Here is an 18,834-nt window from a genome sequence, read left to right as displayed (position 1 = left end):
CGCAGAGTGGTAAGGCAGCCATCTGAAAGCTTTGCCCATAAGGCTGGGAGTTCAATCCCAGCAGCCGGCTCAAGGTTGACTCAGCCTTCCATCCTTCCGAGGTCGGTAAAATGAGTACCCAGCTTGCTGGGGGGTAAACGGTCATGACTGGGGAAGGCACTGGCAAACCACCCCATATTGAGTCTGCCATGAAAACGCTAGAGGGCGTCACCCCAAGGGTCAGACATGACTCGGTGCTTGCACAGGGGATACCTTTACCTTTTATGTCTTAACTCTATCTACCACCACAAGGCACACAGGTGAAAACTACAGAGATCTGGGAAAATATGGGCTCATCCTGCATGAAGAAATATGCCAAAGCATTCGTACTCATGGGTGGCAATTTAAATGCAAGACGTGGGCCAATTATATGGCACTATTAATAAGTTTGGTTTCAGCCCCTTTGTCAAAGGTGAGCCATTAATCCAGAATAATTTAAGGTCTTTTGATTTGGTGGCAAATTTGGCTGGCTTCTGTCTAGCTTAGCTGGCCTACAAATTAAATCTAAACTCTTGTGCAAATAGGTTACTAGGCTAGTTGCTGTCCCAACCAGAGAAGAAGAAAGGCTGTACACTGACTATGGTGTTGGGGGATGACAGTATTCATGTTGACTGTATGTAGAATTTCACATGTATTAAAAGAGAGCAAGCAAGGTGTAGTTGTTAAGAGTGGCATTCTCTAATCTAGAGCACCAGTTTTGATTCCTGATTCCTCCACAAGCAGCCAGCTGGATGACCTAGGGCTAGTTATAGATCTCTTAGAGCTATTCTCATACAGCAGTTGTGTTAATACTCTTTCAGTTCCACCTACCTCACAGAGTGTTTGATATGAGGAGAGGAAGGGACCCATGTTTATAAACTGCTTTGGAACACCAACTATCTTGATCATTCCTATTCTGCCATGCCTCATTGGCCATTCACTTTTAGCCTTGAGTCCTCCTATTGCCCATGTGAACGAGTACAACAAGATTCACATGGAATCCAATGCACAGTTTTTAGATTCATATAGTCTATTTTACCTTAGCCATACTAGTATAAGTCCAGGCATTTCTTGGACAACAGTACAGTATCTGTAAGAAACTGGCTCTGTGATCATAGAACAGATTGTTGAAAAGGAAGTGGAAAAGCTGCCTTTCTTTGCCAACATTGTGCAAGACTCATTCAATCTAATTTATTGTTATAGAATTGATTCAGTACCATTCATTTCTCTTATGTGGAATGTAAACCCATTCAATGTTCACACATTTTTAGTCTAAAGAAGAAAAGAACTAAAGCTACAGGCTTTAAACCAGGGGTTGTCAAACTGCGACCCTCCAGATGTCCATGGACTACAATTCCCATGAGCCCCTGCCAGCTCATGGTTGGGACACATATCTCCTTTCAAGATGCTTCATCTCCATCCTTAAGCTGTCTACCAGCTGATTATCCCAAGGTCCTTACAGCTCTCTGTCCTACAGCATTAGATCCTGCCGAGGAAGGAAAAAAACTTTCACTAGTTAATGCCTGAAGAACGTCTGCTTCCCAAAGTACAATCATGTGGTACATAGCTACTTCCCTCATTCTGCAACTTGCCAGGCAAACGAAAGAATATTGCTTACCCTAAAAATAAAAGGACATGGTAATTCTGCTTCCAGCTCTTTAACTCTCTCAAGGCTACTGATGCCGCTTGTTCAAAATGGCTATTACCAACTGGCAGAAGATGGATGGGAAGTTGGCTTCCGTGAAATCAATACAAGAATGCAATATCTCATAAAACCCCAAAGCTTCCTTGGCTTGTGTCAACTTAAGAGGGCCGTCTCAAAGTATTTTATGAACAAAACTTGTTAGCAGAAATGATTATTAACACAATTATAATTATCAAACTGTCCCCCACCCTGTTTCTGAGGTCTATAGCAGTGGTCCCCAACCTTTTTGTCACCGGGGACCGGTCAACGCTTGACAATTTTACTGAGGTCCGGGAGGGGGGAGTAGTCTTTTGCTGAGGGACGTTGCTGCCGCCTGAGCCCCTGCTCCACTTGCTTTCCCCACTGGCGCCCCTGACTTCCTGTCACCTGCTGGGGGGCGCTGCCAGCAGCAGCTGCACAGTGCCACACCGTGGGGGAGCCCCAAACATGCCGGCCGCTGGAGAGCACCAAAGGTGAGCCGGTGACAGAGTGGCAGGGCAGCCCCTGATGCAGCAGCCGGGGAGGAGGACAAGGAGGAGGTGCGGCCCGGTACCGACTGGTCTACGGACCGATACCAATCTCCAGACCGAGGGTTGGGGACCACTGTTCTATAGGACCATTTAAAAGAACATGCCCATATAGGAATGAGGGGGTAATTCTGGCCAATTCTTGTTGTTTTCTGCCCATACGTACCCTCATAATATTATATTATAATATTATAAATCAGCACAGGTCTATTTAAGCAGCATGTCCATATAATATTTGGGGACTACTGCTCTAGAGAATGTCCTAGCCTTCAGCAGCAACCTGCCAAGTGAGGCAGTGGACTGTGGGGAAAGAGAAAGATGGCCACAATTGCTTCCATGAATACACTGCATTCAGGGAGGTCTGGCTGCATCCCAGAATTGATGGTAATGCTCACAGAAGCAAAAACACATATGTTGACTGTGACCCTATTGCATATTCTGTTTAGTTGCAAAATACTTCATCTTGTTTCCTGTCTTAGCACAATGGAATGAAATTACCATATAAGTGGTTACTGGGCAAATTACCATACAAGTGGCTACCTGCAAGACCGCAAGCACCCAAGGAAATAAATGAATGTTAAAAAGCTCTGCAATGCTATAATTGCTGTCATGTTTTTATCACTTAACTGCCTAGAGCTTTCATATGTGTTCTAATGCTTAGATGTGAAGCTGCTAATTTTCTTATTCTTCTGTGTTAATTTAGCTAAAACAATGAAGTTACCATTTGATTAAGTATCTGTCTTCCTTTACTTTTTCTCTGTAGAAATAGTAATCCACATATTAAGATCCCTGAAGATCAGCAGCTGAGATTTGCATGCTGTGAATACACATGCACATATACAACCGTGACCTTTTAGTCACACCTCTTTCTCCATTTTATTCACACAGCCTGATGAAGTAGATTACACTGAGGCAGAATGACTGACCCAAGGTCATCTAAAAGGAATGTGCATGAACCAGATGTTGAACTAAAGTTTGTCATGGATTTTGGCCAGTTTGTGGTTTCTGAAGCAATGTTTGGGAGCTGAAAAAGCACCACAAAAATTTTGAAGTAGTAGGTGGTAGTTTGTGAAGAGCTAAAGGAGAGATTTAAATCCTCATTCCTTCAGCTGCTTGACTAAAATGACTGGGAGCCATTTAAGCAACTACTTTTTGCCCCCCAAAGAGTTTAAATGGCTCCAAACCTGAGGTTGGCTGTCCCAAAAATGCTTTCATAGAATCATAGAATCATAGAATCACAGAATGCTGTGACATGCATAACAAACCTAAGGAAGCCCCTTTAGAAACAACGGATCCCGGCTGAATAGTTTGCAACCCACAGATCTGCTGTTTAAAGGGGCTTTCTTAGGCAGCACTGGTGATCTATACAGAACAGTTTGTTCCTTGTGGATCAGCTGTTTAGAGAAGCTTTTTTTTTTGTTAGCTCTGGCTTCCCAAGAAACAGTTGATCTTGGTAGAACAGTTTATACTCTGTGGCTCAGCTGCCTGCCTAAGAAAGCCACTAAGAAAGTCTGATCTACGTGGAGCATTTGGGACCACTCGACTCCACTGTTTCTTGGTTCAACTTTGAGCCTTCTAAACCAAACATCTGTTTGGGTTAAATGGCTAGGAAGCTATTTAAACCTCTACATTCTGCTCCCTGCCAAAAAAGTAGTGAGGAGCAGAAACAAGGGTTAGAAACCCATATGAATCAGGTCTGTTTGTGATTCTACCTTCCGATTAGTATAAGTTCATAGCTTATTTCATGGTTCATCCACAAAACAAAGCATAACAATGCAGGTAGTGCCTATCTCTATCAACTAAGAAGTTTATAGTAAATGAGGACATGAACTAGGCCAACCTTTTCATTGCTATATGCTCTATAGCAGGGGTAGTCAACCTGTGGTCCTCCAGATGTTCATGGACTACAATTCCCATGAGCCCCGGCCAGCATTTGCTGGCAGGGGCTCATGGGAATTGTAGTCCATGAACATCTAGAGGACCACAGGTTGACTACCCCTGCTCTAAATTACTACTCTAAATACTCCTTACTACTACTTATTCAGTAGTATACAACTGCTTATCCAGGTCCCCTAACCACTTCCACTGGTACAGTGGTCCCAGTAAGAATATCAGGCCTCTCTTCTCCTTGCTGCAGTGGTTGTCTTTAAAATCACAGTGAAACCGCCTCATGTGCCAGTCTCCTTATTCTTACATAATGGATCTCCCACACAAAACACAGCCTCCTTCCTCTCCTGCACATGATCTCTAACTGTTCTTGTAATTAAGTCTGTGCTGATCCTTACTGGCAACTCACCATCTGTGGAGCAAGAAATGCTGGCCTCAATGTGATTTTGTACATTTTATTTTCCTCACTCCCCTTTTAATTAAGCTCAGTTTCTGCCTGACTATCTTGGAGAGAATCATATAACACAAGGCGGCCAGAGCATTCTCCAAAGTTGTGACAAATGGGCAGGAAGGCTGGAAAAACTGGAGACAATCTGGGACGTTAAACAGTGTTGTCCAAATCAGTTCATTTCCTTTGGACTGTAAAAAGGAAAGCAATCCAGGGAAATAGATGCCATTTCTGTGTATGACATTTCTGTGTTTGGCGTTTGGTGTTTTCTCTCTCTCTCTCTTTTTTTTAAAGGAAGGCATTTCCCAGATATTATGGAAATCAGAAAGTGCCATTTGGAGACCATTAATCTGACAACCCCACAGATCTAGCAAACAATCCCCAATCAGCAGTAATTTCAATTTTATTCATAATACTAGATCTTGGGGTCATCAAAGAAACTGGCTGGGAACACATTCTGCACTTTTTGAAAATTGCATAATTCACTAAAGGGATTTACTACCATAATATTTATTTATTTTTGTATTTAATTTCTAGACCACCCCCTGGTGGGAAAACGCGGGGTGGTTAACATCCAAAAATCTCATACAGTTATACAAACAGTATAAAAAACCAGTAAATAGCTGTCAATGCAAGGTAAGTAAGACCTCTGACAGTTCATTAGAGGGGTTAAAATCGTGTTGTTCCCAGTTTTAATATAGGGGGATACTCTGATGGTTTTGGAAAGGATTGGACTAATTCCTAATTAATGGTTCTATCAGCAACTTTGTTATGACATATACATGGATTCTCTGGGTATACTAGTTGTATACCTCTCCATTTTAGATCTTGGGGAAAACAATAGTCCAACTTTTGCTTGTAAGGCTGTTTAGCCAAAATTGGAAACAGTGTGCTGGTTTAGATAGACCTGATAAAGCAAGGCAATACTGATGTTCCCTGAACTACAGGAAGTACCAAAACCACAGCATAATTTGGCCACCCCTGTCTATGAATGCAGTCTGCTCTGTCAACCATAGACCATGGAGAAAGAACATCTCTCCACAGGAGACCATGGAGAGATGGGGAAGTGTATCCACCATGATATAGAGATCTGTAAATTTGAAACATATCTATTTATCCAAAAGCCAAACATTCATTTTTAACACAACACCCACAACCTCCATTTGAATGGGTCCAACTTACTCTTTCACTAAAGAGACATTTCACGTTCCCCCTCAGTTGCTGTATTCTAGTATCAGAGAAACCAGTCAGAATGTCCTTTTAGTGTTGTATGTTGTGGGGAGGGGAATAAAAGAGGCATTAAATAACAGAGGGGGTAGAGGTTCAGTCTACAGTCCAATCCACTCTAGTCTAAAACTGTTAAAACCAATGACTGTGATGGAGCAGCTAATAGATGATGCCTGGTTTCAGGGGGTGTACTCTGAAAGCCAGTCTGTCAAGAGTATGTGAACACAAGAAACTGCTTTCTTCTGAGTCAGACCCTTGATCAATCAAGCTCGGTATTATGTACTCTGACTGGCAGTGGAACTTTGGGGTCTCAGATTTTATCTCCCGCAGCCTGACCCTTGGATGACCGGATATGTAAGGAATTCAAATTTGGGACTTCTGTGTGCAAAGCAGGTGCTCCACCACTGACCTATGGCTTCTGCTTATTATTGATATGATGTGTGTGTGTAGTGCCATCAAGTCACAGCTGGCTTTTGGCAACCCTGTAGGGTTTTCAAGGCAAGAGACTAATGGTGGTTGTTTGCCATTGCCTTCTTCTGCAGAGTAAACTTTCCCAGCCAACTACTAATCGGGATCAACCCTGCTTAGCTTCTGATATCTGATGAGGTTACCCTGGGCTGATATCTGATGAGGTTACCCTGGGCCATTGAACTGTGACTCCTATTATTGTCTTAATAGTACTTTCATATCTAAAAGCCTTGGTCCAGTGGGGTTTTTTTAGTAGCTTTCCATTGTTTACATTGTTACCCAAAATGTTAGCAGTGACTAGTATGACAGCAATTCAGATAAACAGCCATGTTATTGTTATTGCAAGTTGGGGACCATCTCTGATTCAGGCCACCTGTGACAGTTTCTGACATATAGTCTTCAGTCTCATGTCCCATTTCAACCACTGCAGTTTGATCTGTGATAATGCTGTGGTTTATTATTAAAGCCTTTATATCTCACTTTTTTGTCTGTTTGGAGCCACCCTAGCTGAGTAATGCCTTTATTATTTTTAATATTTTGCCTTCAAGTCACAGGTGACACATGGCAACCCAGTAGCATTTTCAAGGCAAGAGATGTTCAGAGTTAGATTGCCATTGCCTGCCTCTACATCAAAATTCTGGTATTCCTTGGTGGTCTCTCATCCAAATACTAGCCACTGCTGACCTTGCTTAGCTGCTGAGTTTGGATGAGACTGGAGTAGCCTGGGGCATCCAGGTGAGGGCACTTCCACCATAAAGTAGCAACATCTACAGATTCAGCAGCACAGGTCTGCATATCATGAAGTCATGGAACCTCTTCCACAGGTATCACTGTAGCACTGAAACTGTTTCCAGCCAAGGTGTGCAGGCCTCAGCCCTTCACATCTCCATATTTGCTCTGAAATGTCACTTTAGGTGAAATTTAGGGAAAATTCAACATGCTAAAATTAGCACAGCTTCACAGGGAAGTTTCCCACATCTCTTATTTAGAGCAGAAGAACTTAGCTGGGGTGAACGTAATAAGCTTGCCTTTGGCCAGATGCTTATGTTTTAACTTACATTTGCAAATTTCTTTCAAGTATAACTGTAAATGCATGTATCTTTAATCTCCCAACCCAGTTAAATGTGGGCCTTTTTTCCTCAGAGGAAACAGGATGGTTCCTCATCAACATAAGCATTTTGTTGTCTTTGATTAAAGCAATCATTCTAATGTTGTGAATATTGCAAGTGTAGCAAACAGCATCAATATATGGCTCTATTTTTGTCTGGTAGGAGATAGCGGCTGTCCTAATCCATTTGGTTAATTTCCCTTTGTGATCCTTTTTGTCCCAGAGGGGGAAAAATACTGCATGCAACACAACAGCAGAAAATTAATGATGGTGTAGGTAGTTATTTATTTTAGGAGATGTGACAATAGGAATGGATGCAAAGCTTTTTGGTTTAAATTCAATCTATCACCCTGTATATTATTTACGCAGCAGCAGTTTACTTGGTGGGTTGATAGGACCAAGCCCAGCTGAGAGATTTGGACCTGCAGCACTAAATGTGCTTCACTCTTGGCTGCAACTTTCCAATCACTGCCTCTTGATCTCCTCCAATAAGGGCACCACAACTCAATCACTCAGTAGACCTCATCTCAGTAACTCACCAACCTAGCTACAACTGTATCCCTTGTATCATATGGAAATTTAGAGTCAGGGATTCTTAGATGTTACCTTGTCCTTATGCTAATCATTGGTTTTTGAGTTTCTTGTAGGAACAAGCTTGGAAGTGCTCAGGTTCATTGCCCAGGTTGTGACATGTATAAGACCCCTCCCCACTGGTCCTTGACAGGTTGGAAATTCAAATCATTTTGTCAGAACAAGTTGTGATCTATCAAGGGTGATGAATTCCTGCTTCTGATCATGAAACTCAACCCTTCAAAGATGGAGGTCCTGTGGCTGGGTAAGGAGGGACCAAGCGAGGAAGCGTGCCTACCCGACCTGGACAGAGTGTGGCTAACAGTAGCCCACTCCAACAGAAACCTGGGGGTGATTCTCGACGCCTCCCTTTCCATGGAGGCACAGGTCACAAGAGTAGCGCAGCAGGCCTTCTACCACCTATGCCAAGCCAAGCTACTAGCACCCTACCTGGCATCAGAAAACCTAGCCACAGTGATCCATGCGACGGTCACCTCTAGGCTGGACTTATGCAACTCACTCTATGCAGGCCTACCCTTATCCTTGATCTGCAATTGGTGCAGAACACAGTGGCCAGGATTCTCATGAATACACTGTGGAGATCTCACATCCGGCCTACAACAACTCAACTGGCTCCCAATTAAATTTCGGATCAGGCTTAAGCTTTTGATTCTTACCTTCAAGGCCATATGCAGTCTGGGCCCAGTGTACCTAAGAGACTGTCTCTCTGCCTATACCCCCAAAAGAGCATTACGCTCTGCCTCCGCCAACTGGCTTGTGATCTCTGGCTCAAAAGAAGCAGGTTGGTCCTCAATGAGAGCCAGAGCTTTTTTTGTCCTGGCCCCCACCTGGTGGAACGAGCTCCCTGAAGTGATCAGGGCCCTGTCAGAACTCCCAAAACTCTGCTGGGACCGCAAAAGGGAGCTCCTCCAGCAGGCATTTGCCTGAGACTGACAACAGGTCCCCCCTCAGGCATCCTCTCCATCGCCTGAACCAGTCTGTCCTCTTTAAGGGCCTTAGCTAAGTTCTGTTCCTGTTATATTGTTTAAGGTCACTGAAATTATGTTATTTAGATTATTGTTGTCTCTGTATTTGTTTATGTTATATATTAATTTGTTCCATGTATCCCCCATGTGGTATGTAAACTGCCCTGAGCCATAATGAAGGTGGTATAGAAATCAAATCAATCAATCAATCTGAACCTTGAATAACTGCCCCATTGCAGCTAGTCAGCCTGATCTCCCCTCCATATGGGCTTCATCATGACATAACTGGAAAGACTCAAGTAGTAAAGCAATCTGCATCTGATACTTATTTTACCTGCAATGAGGAGGAGCGGAAGTAAACCTGAATGGTATGAGTGGACTGTACCCATTATGAAAATCCTTCTCATGCTTCCATAATGTATTGTTTCCCACTCATCCATTTCCTGATTTTTAGCCATGCACTGGTCAGTGACTAATGTAAAGTGTTTGAATTTATGACCAGCTTGTTCCTCTCAGCTAACTCAATGCACTTAGCCAGAAGCTAGAGCAGTGATTCGCAGACTTAGAATCATAGAATAATAGAATCATAGAGTTGGAAGGGACCTCCAGGGTGATCTAGTCCAACACCCTGCACAATGCAGAAACTCCCAACTACCTGCCTACCCACAGTGACCCCAATTTCATGGCCAAGGGATCCCTCCACCAACAATCTCCAGAATCCAGCCTGGCCTGGAGGGAATTCACCTACCATCCCACAGTGGCGTCCAGTTCCCTGGGTATGCAAGGAAGGGCCACAAGAGACAAACACTGGCACATCCCTTCCTGACACCCACTCACAATCTACCTAAGTTCATAAAATCAACATTTCTGTGAGATGACTATCTAGCCTTTGCTTAAAAACTTCCAAAGGAGAACTTACTGTCAGGAACTTCTTTTCGATGTTTAGCCACATTTTTTAAAATTCTGCACCTGCTGTAGTTTCTGGATCAAGCCCAGAGGCAGGCCAGCGTAGAGTGAGTTACAGAAATCTGTTCTAGAGGTGACTGTCACATGAATCACTGCCAAGCTGGGGGGGGGGGGGGGAGAGGGAGTTCTGTTGCTGCAAAGGATGGGTTTTAATTATTTTGTGGGGTTTTAAAGTGGGGGGGTTGTTGTTACCCACCATGAGCCACTGTACAAATAAACAAACAAACTGCTTTCCCGTAGCTGTTCTTCACTAGGAAGAGAAGAAGCTTCAAGACAGCATCTCCAATACCTGTCTCATGTTTTCAGGCTATGTACAAAGCATTATCTCAATATGCCTGCTCGGAAGACGAAGGATCATAGAATCATAGAATAATAGATTTGGAAGGTACCCCATGGATCATCTAGTCCAACCCCCTGCACTATGCAGGACACTCACATCCCAATTGCTCATCTACTAAGGTTCAGGACACTGAACTTTAATTTATGGAAGTCCCATCATGTATTAGTATTGTTGTAGATCTAAGAAATGTAAATGCAGTAGAATAGCTCTTTTTTTTGAAGTCCAGCCTATTGCAGTGGGACCTTGTTGAAACAAATGTAATTTTAGCATCATTTGAGATGAAAGTATTTAAAGTGCCATTATATATGCATACTGTGCAAATGAACCCTTTTTGTATTTGCATGTACAAGCAGTTGTTTTCTGTTCCTATATTTCGTGAAACTGTCTCATAAATACATGGCTACGTAGTATAAGCACCTAATGGGTATAAAAGAAAAATAATAAGAATGAAAAATTTATCATATGTAAGTATAAAACAGACATAATGGGGAAAAGTTGCAGAGTTGTAATTCATGCACATTATAATATTATGTGGAAATAGTATACCACAACTCCTGGAGAATGGTTTGATCTTCGTTAAACAAAAACAAAATTATACTTCTGGGGATGCACAGATTTGGTGGAATAATAATAGTTGGAATAGTTCCCAAGAGCAAAAATCTACCTCTCCAATCAGACTCATCCACCCTGACTTCTGCTTCCTCCAAATTAACCCATATAGTCACACAGACCGTTTATGCACTGGAGGTTTCATGCTGGGCTGTAGGCTGGAGTTTTAGTCATGGCTGGTTGCCCTACCTCTTCCTGCACCCACACGGGGGAGCATTTGGTCCAGTGCACGTCATCTGCCCCCAATTTGTGCTCCTGCATGGGAGCTGGGGCAGTGAAGTTCCCAGTGCATAATTGGTCACAGTGATCCCCACATTTGCCTCTTAAGGGTTGTTTGGGTCTAAAAGGGTCACAGTAATTGCATGGCTGAATGGGAATTCTGAATTCTTACATGTGAGCAAAATTTTATTTCATTTTCAGGTCTTCCTTCCTGCTCCACAGTTCTCAGCATTCAGTCTCCACTCTGCCTCCCCTTATGTTAATGCAAGTGGTGGACCTTGCAGTACTTATTCCTTGGGTATCCAAGGCTGCATCAGTACTTTGGGAAAAATACATGCGCAGGCCAAGAGTCAGAACAATAGCCCCACTTGTCCCTGAGACCAAGGCTCCACACAGCAGAAGGGATCTAAAGGGTTCAACCCACATGCAAATGAGAAAGTCACATAGAATGATCAAGTAAATGGCCTATGAGTAAGGTGGCTAGGATTCCCCAAATGAGGGGGAATAGGATGGAGTCCTATACAATCTCAAGGTTTGGTTGAAAAGGGGTTTTGGAAATCTGAGACTGTTTCTCACATGCTTAAACAAGTGTACTTTGCTTTGGAACAGTATTATTGGAGCCTCTGTCATGATGAATCTGAGGTACTTGCAGAAGCTGTGTTGTTTTGATCCACACTTTCGTACTCATTAGCTATTACAGGAACTCACAGAATTTGGATTTGGTTCAGTTCAATATGTTTGTTTCACCCAAGCAGGCACTCACATTAATCCTTGATATTAACGAGATTTTTATGTGCGTCTTCTCAATACACCAGATGTATCCCTTATTAGTCAGACAGTTCTCTGATAATTTAGTGCCTCTGGCATGTGGATTTCTCCTTAATTTCTCTTGTCATGGTAGTTTTGTTGCTGATCTTTTCCTCCACACTAAGCTGTTTTCAAGGCCCACTGAACACTGCCCAATCAATCAAATGTCTTCTTCCCTACCAGCATTGTTAGGGACATTTTTATTGATGGGGGTAACTCATCTATTATGTGTTGTGACTAGCCAGTGGAACTAATGGGAAGAACTCAATCAACTGGTCTTTTTCATTAGATCAGATAATTCCTGGACATACGGATTCTCAAAACAATTCCTCATGAATGTCCAGTGACTATTTAGGCTTGCAGCCAAAAAGCTTCTTTAGGTTCGCTGTAGGCATGGTGGCACTGCCCAATGAACCTTTCCTTTAATCGGCACACCCAATTGCTATATCATGAACTGCTTTAGAAACTCCTCTCAGTTTCAAAAGAAGCTTGTTCTTCAGTTCTGTGGGTGACCCTACATTTAGAGTTAAAAAATCCATCCCACCTGGGTTTTTTTTTTTACCAGTCTGAAGACATGTACTTTCTAGAGGTGGGTCTTTGTGGCTATTGCGTCCAGACTGTTTGGCCACAGTGATACATGCGATGGTCACTTCTAGTTTGGACTTCTGTAACTTGCTCTACGTTGGCTTTCCCTTGTCCCTGATCTGGAAACTACATCTGGTGCAGAATACAGTGGCTAGAGTCCTCACAGGGACGTCTTAGAGGACCCATATCCAGCGTGTGGTGAGACAGCTGCATTGGCTACCAGTTATGGCCTGGATCAGGTTCAAGGTTCTGTTTTTGACCTTCAAGGCAATCCACAGCTTGGGCCCAGCCTGAGGGATCGCTTGTCTGCTTATGCTCCCCACAGGATACTAATCTGTTAGTGGTTCCTGGCCCCAGAGAGATATATCTGACCTGGGCCAGGGTTTTTTCAGTCCTGGCACCAACCGGGTGGAATGAGCTCCTGGGAGAGCTGAGGGCCCTGAATGAGCTGTCAAAGTTCCACAGGGCCTGTAAAATGGAGCTCTTCTGCCAGGTCTTTGGTTGAGGCTAGGTCTGTTAAGATCTGTGGGCCCCTCAGGCTACATCATTCAATCTAACAACCTTGTCCCTGCCCCCCATGGATGGTTGTGGGGAGCTGGGAGGATTTCTTTTCTTTTCTACTATCTTTTTGACTTTTTGACTTTGATTATGATTTTTAAGGTCAGGGATTTAAATGGGGTTTTATGCAGTACTATTTTGTAATCTGCCTTGAGTCCAAGGATGGAGGTGGACTATAAATTGAATTTAAAAAAATCATTTCCAGTTCAAGCAGAAATCAATGCTCAGATCCCCAAGTGAAAGGATGCTGTCTTCTTTCCTCCTTTAACTCCAAGGAACTGCTGGCTTAGATTCTATACCTCACTTCATATATAGAAAACCGCATACTGATTATAAAATATCTGTGATCTGTAACTAGGTGGCAAGGTGTTGCTATAAGCTTCGAAGGAATATAGAGATAAGGATAGTATGAAAAACAGTACAAATATCTAGGCTACAGAATTATATCAGTCATCAGTCACATAAGATATTCACTACCAAAAGTTAACTCCAGGCACCCTAATACAAGTTATGCTACTCAGGTGACAAATGAAGAGAGCGAGTGGAGGAGAGAAAATGAGGGAGGGGGAATGACTATGGTTACTGATCCTTGAGAGTCCAAGGAAGGGTCCAAGAGTCTGGGTAGCAAATAAGCTAAAAGGTGGAAGGCATGGCCAAGCACCGTCACGGTTAGACTGGAGTGTAAGCAGCTCACAGGTCAAGAGTAGTTGTGGGTTGGCAAAAGTGTGAATCCTGACACCAGAAATAGGACAAGCAGTGGAGGATAAACCACCAAAAATAGTTATATTTCCAGACTGGAAAAGAGAGGAGAGGACTAAATAGGCATCCTGACTTGAGAAGGGGTATTCTAGGATGCTGCGTACGAAACTGGGAAAAGCTTTATTTGAGGGCTGGAAGAAAGGCTGGTTATGAAATGAAGGAATTGGAAGTTGCCACAATGTTCACATGCATAGTGTTGTGTACAAAAGTTGAACTTTAAAAAAAGAAAGTTGGTTCTTATTTGCCACTTTTCTCTACCCGAAGGAGGCTCAAAGTGGCTAACAGTCACCTTCCCTTTCCTCTCCCCACAACAGACACCCTGTGGGGTGGGTGAGGCTGGGAGAGCCCTGATATCACTGCTCGGTCTGAACAGTTTTATCAGTGCCGTAGCGAGCCCAAGGTCACCCAGCTGGCTGCATGTGGGGGAGTGCAGAATCGAACCTGGCATGCCAGATTAGAAGTCCACACTCCTAACCACTATACCAAACTACACCAAAAATGAAACAAAGGAGTATTCCTGATTGTTTTCACTTTGAAAACCTGGCCAAGTAAATTGAAAATATCAATATTAGGGGGACATTTTTATAAGTATAGTTTTGGGAGCCCACTAGTGGGAATAATTATTTCATTATTTCACCCCTATGTAAATCTATGATGTGCCTTTTGAAATAAAATATTAATCCATGTTTCCATATATACTTAATCTAGCCTAGTTAAATAAAATGACTTTAATGAAACCCGTGGATGGAAAATGTGATTGTATTCTGCAGTACTATGTTTGTGCTGTGAAATTGTTTTTCCCTGACATTTTCTTGTAATGATCACATGACCCCAGACATTAATTATTTCCATGAGCTAGTTAGCAGATGAGTCCTTCAGGGCCTATGGCATCTAAAAGTCAATTAATCCTCTGAGTTTTAACAGCATTGTTGAATAATTTTTTAACTGGTCTATTAAGCGACCATACAAAGTCTTTTGTTAGCTGGTAGAGGAGAAACTTACACAAATGGTGGTGGTGGTGGGGAGGTTGCATGTACATTAATTGTAAATTTGGGAAACAGATTGTGAGGCAGGCACAGAGAAACAAGAAGAGGCAAAATGGGCAGCGACCATCATGGAAATAGCCTATGCAGTGCTCCTCTTCCCCAAAGTGGGCCAAGGAACAGGCAGATGGAATATCTTTAGTGGTTTTCATGGCTCCCAATAGGGTCAGATGTTAAGTAGCCTCCAAGGTATGAGGAGACTCTTATGCTGATGTGGACCTAGCTGGGTGAGTGGGCGTTAACATAGCAAATGAGGTTCAGCATGAGCAAATGCAAAGTAATGCACACTGGAGTAAAAAAATTCTAACTGTAAATGTACATTGATTGGGTCTGCACTGGTGGTAATTGACCAGGAGAGAGATCTTGGAATTGTGGTAGATAGCTCACTGAAGATGTTAATTCAGACTGCAACCAAAAGGGCAAAATGCGATGTTGGGGATTATTAGGAAGGGGACTAACAACAACAACAACAACAACAACAACAACAACAACAACAACAACATTTTATTTTTAACCTGTCCTCCCCAAAATGTTTAGTGCAGATAACAGTATTCATAAAAACATCATACAAAAATAATTAAAACATAATCTATCAAAATCTGGATCCCCCAACTACTATTCCAGGGGAGGGACATCAGGAGCTGATCTTTATCCCAGCGGCGAGGCCAGCATTTATTGCTGGTTGTTATTTTGGACCCTGACCACAAGCCTGGTGGAATAGCTCGATCTTATAGGTCCTGTGGAACTGGTCAGGTTCCTGCAGTGCACTCTTAGGAGTGCATTCCATCTGGCAAATCTCACCTCCTTTGGGCTGGGGATCCTGAGCAAATGTTGCTCTGATGATCTGGGGAATCAGGCCTTGAATAAATCTTTGTTGGTCTTAAAGGTGCCATTGGACTTAATTTTTATTGTGCTACTTCAGACCAACATGTCTATCCACTTGATTATTCCCTAAAAAGAAAGGTTAAAGAGGTTAGGGCTCCTGGAGAAATGATGATTTAGGGGTGACATGACAGAGGTTTACGAAATTATGCATGGAGTAGAGAAGAGCCTCTTGTGGCGCAGAGTGGTAAGGCAGCAGAAATGCTGTTTGAAGCTGTCTGCCCATGAGGCTGGGAGTTCAATCCCAGCAGCCGGCTCAAGGTTGACTCAGCCTTCCATCCTTCCGAGGTCGCTAAAATGAGTACCCAGCTTGCTGGGGGGTAAACGGTAATGACTGGGGAAGGCACTGGCAAACCACCCCGTATTGAGTCTGCCATGAAAACGCTGGAGGGCGTCACCCCAAGGGTCAGACATGACCCGGTGCTTGCACAGGGGATACCTTTACCTTTACCTTTTTAGAGAAGGTAAATAAATAAATACTTCCCTTCCTTTCTCACAATACAAGAACTCATGGGTATTTAATTAAATTAATGAGCAGTAGGCTTAGAATTGATAAAAGGTAGTACTTCACTCAAAGAGTATTTAACATGTGGAATTAATTGCTGCAGGAAGTGGTGGCTAGAGGTGGGAACAACCCACATTTTTACCATTTGGTCCATGGCTAAACCATGACTTGAACTATAAACTCTTATGAACTGAAAGGCTGATTTGTGAACCAACCTGGTTCATATCAGTGAGACGTCTAAAGATTAAACTCTGGCTCATTCAGCAGGAGGAATTTGCCCCTGCATAGCCTCTCATTGGGTCCCCAAAACCACCACTGTGGAGGGATTGGTGGCTTGTATTGATTGACAATCTGAGGAAACTTCCTGCTTCTCCACTGCCTCATTGCAAGGCAAAAAGCCAGGATGAGATAGCAGGATAATGCAGGAGGGGTCTCCCATCAGGAAGCATTCAAACTCCTCCTTTACTATCGTGTGTTTGCAACCAGGAGGTGGCATATGTTTTATGCCTCTATGCAAAACTGGGTGTAAACTGCACGGAGCTTTTATTCCAATCCCAGGTCGATTCAGTCCCTGCCCTCTACACAGAATGCGATTTCCGTTTGGATTTGGGGCGATTTAAATTTTCCTTCTGCAGCAAGAAGGATTGATCCGGAGTGACCCTACCTTTATTGTGCGATATCTTAGAGTGCTTTTAATGCTCAATATTTTTCAAATCCGGATTGGGAAAGCAAGCTCTGTGGTAGAGAACCTCTGATAGGTCACACCTGGTCATGTGATAAGCTTGCCTTAAAGGAAAAGCCCCTAATTTCTCTCAACTTCGGTCCCGGATTTTTTCTCCCTTCTCTGCCTTTTTCGATCCTCTCTCCCCCCCCCCTTCCAAGAAAAGAAAGAGGCTCCCTGCTTGGCTCCCCCCCCCTTCAAGAAAAGAAAGAATGATGCTTGCCTCCCTAACCACATGCAGAATACTTTCCTGTTTCAATGGGGGGGGGGGAGAGGAAGACCCGCGTTAAAAGCGATCTGAATTCAACAGGATTGACAATGGAATAAACAAAGTAAGTGCAGACTCTGCCCTGGTCTCTGATTTCTGCTCCCCCTGGCTTTTTGCTAGAAAGCAGTTTTTAAACAGCAGAGAGGTAGGGATTGCATCTCAGCTTTGAGCCATTTAAACCTTTTTCTTCCTGCTCCCCATGAAAAACTACAGGAGCAGATAACAAGGGTTTTCAAACATTTTTTGTGTGTGTGAAGAGCAGAAAGGCAATAGATATTCAGAGGTGGTTTGATATTGCCTGCCTCCACATCATGGTCCCAGTAGTCCTTGATGGCCAGATACTAGCCAAGGTATGGTAAACCCCTGCTATCTACTCTTCATAAATCACCACAAAACCACCCCCAAAATTATGGAAATTCATGGCAGCTCTTCAGTTCATGAACCATGAATTGCATCACAAACCATGAATTGACCAGAATGACTGACAAACTTTAGTTCATCTACTGGTTCATGCCAAGGCTACAAATATAGACAGCTTCAAGAGGGTATTGGATAAATATATGTAGTAGAGCTCCAAGACTGACTACTAGCTACAATGTATAGATGTCTAAGGCAATGATACTCTGTATTCTTGGTGTTTGGGGGCAATAGTTGGAAGCCTTCTGAAGGTCTGGCCCCGCTGTTGGACCTCCTGATGGCACCTGGGTTTTGGCCCCTATATGTACGCAAAGTTTTAGCAGCTCACACAGAAACCAGCCTCTCTCCCAGGCACATCACTGAGATTTTTAATTGTGTAAGTATCTCATTGGGTGTCAGTAGCTAAGCAGGGTTGGTCCTGGCTAGTATTTGGATGGGAGACCAACAATAAATACTGGGATCATGGTTTGGAGGGCAATGGCAATGGCAAACTGCCTCTGGATGTCTCTTGGCTTGAAAACCCTATGGGGTTTCCATAAGTCAGCTGTGACTTGATGGCAAAAAATTTCAAGGAAAAAAAAGAATACTAGGCATGCCCATTAGTTCAGATAAAGATCACTTTAGTTCACCATCCTGATTTCAAAAATGGTGAGGCAAATAACTCTAGAAACTTACAAGCCGGTCATAAGGCAATAGATAAAAATGAGTTATAAAAACATACTCTTCTTCTATAACTATTTATGCTTTAAAATTCACCAATTGTCTAGCTGTCTTGAATTGATTCAACTCTATTTATTGGTTGATGTTTCACAGATCCAGAGCTACTGGAAATTCCATACCAGATTGAAGTTGTTTGAGTCCGGGCATCAAGAGAAGGAATCCATGGCCTTAAATAAAGGGAATTCTTGAACAAATACCGCATATTCATACACATTTTTTTGTTTAAAAATTCACACAGTAAGAACAAAAATAGAAGTTTGATTTGAAACTTACTACTTAGGTGTTTCTTTGTGCATGTGGTGTCTTCCATCACACCCAAGTAATCTTTTGAACAGTTGTTGCAATGACATCTTGAATAAATGCTGCTGTTGTGCAGGTGCAAATGCTGGCAAGATGTTCTATGCAATATCAGTCATTTAAAGGATGTAGATTGTGAAAGTGAACACAGGGGGTATAAACAGCAAGTGACTGTATGCTTTACACAAGTCAAATTAAGGAACTGAAAGATTATG

At 42.9% G+C, this 18,834-nt stretch overlaps 1 long non-coding RNA gene across 2 annotated transcripts in view; it reads left to right on the top strand.

The window, feature by feature from the left end:
• The window catches only part of LOC143835762 (uncharacterized), a 31,223-nt gene extending 12,709 nt beyond the window's left edge, over positions 1-18,514 (top strand). For both annotated transcript variants that reach the window (XR_013230345.1, XR_013230343.1), the window contains one exon: positions 18,416-18,514. This is a non-coding gene — a long non-coding RNA (uncharacterized LOC143835762). The remainder of the gene's footprint in view (positions 1-18,415) is intronic.
• Positions 18,515-18,834: the final 320 nt, after the last annotated feature.

Source organism: Paroedura picta, chromosome 1 (genome assembly GCF_049243985.1).
Source record: "Paroedura picta isolate Pp20150507F chromosome 1, Ppicta_v3.0, whole genome shotgun sequence".
Classification (NCBI taxonomy): domain Eukaryota; kingdom Metazoa; phylum Chordata; class Lepidosauria; order Squamata; family Gekkonidae; genus Paroedura; species Paroedura picta.
Note: the sequence above shows the minus strand (reverse complement) of the source record. Positions and strands in the feature narration are given on the sequence as shown.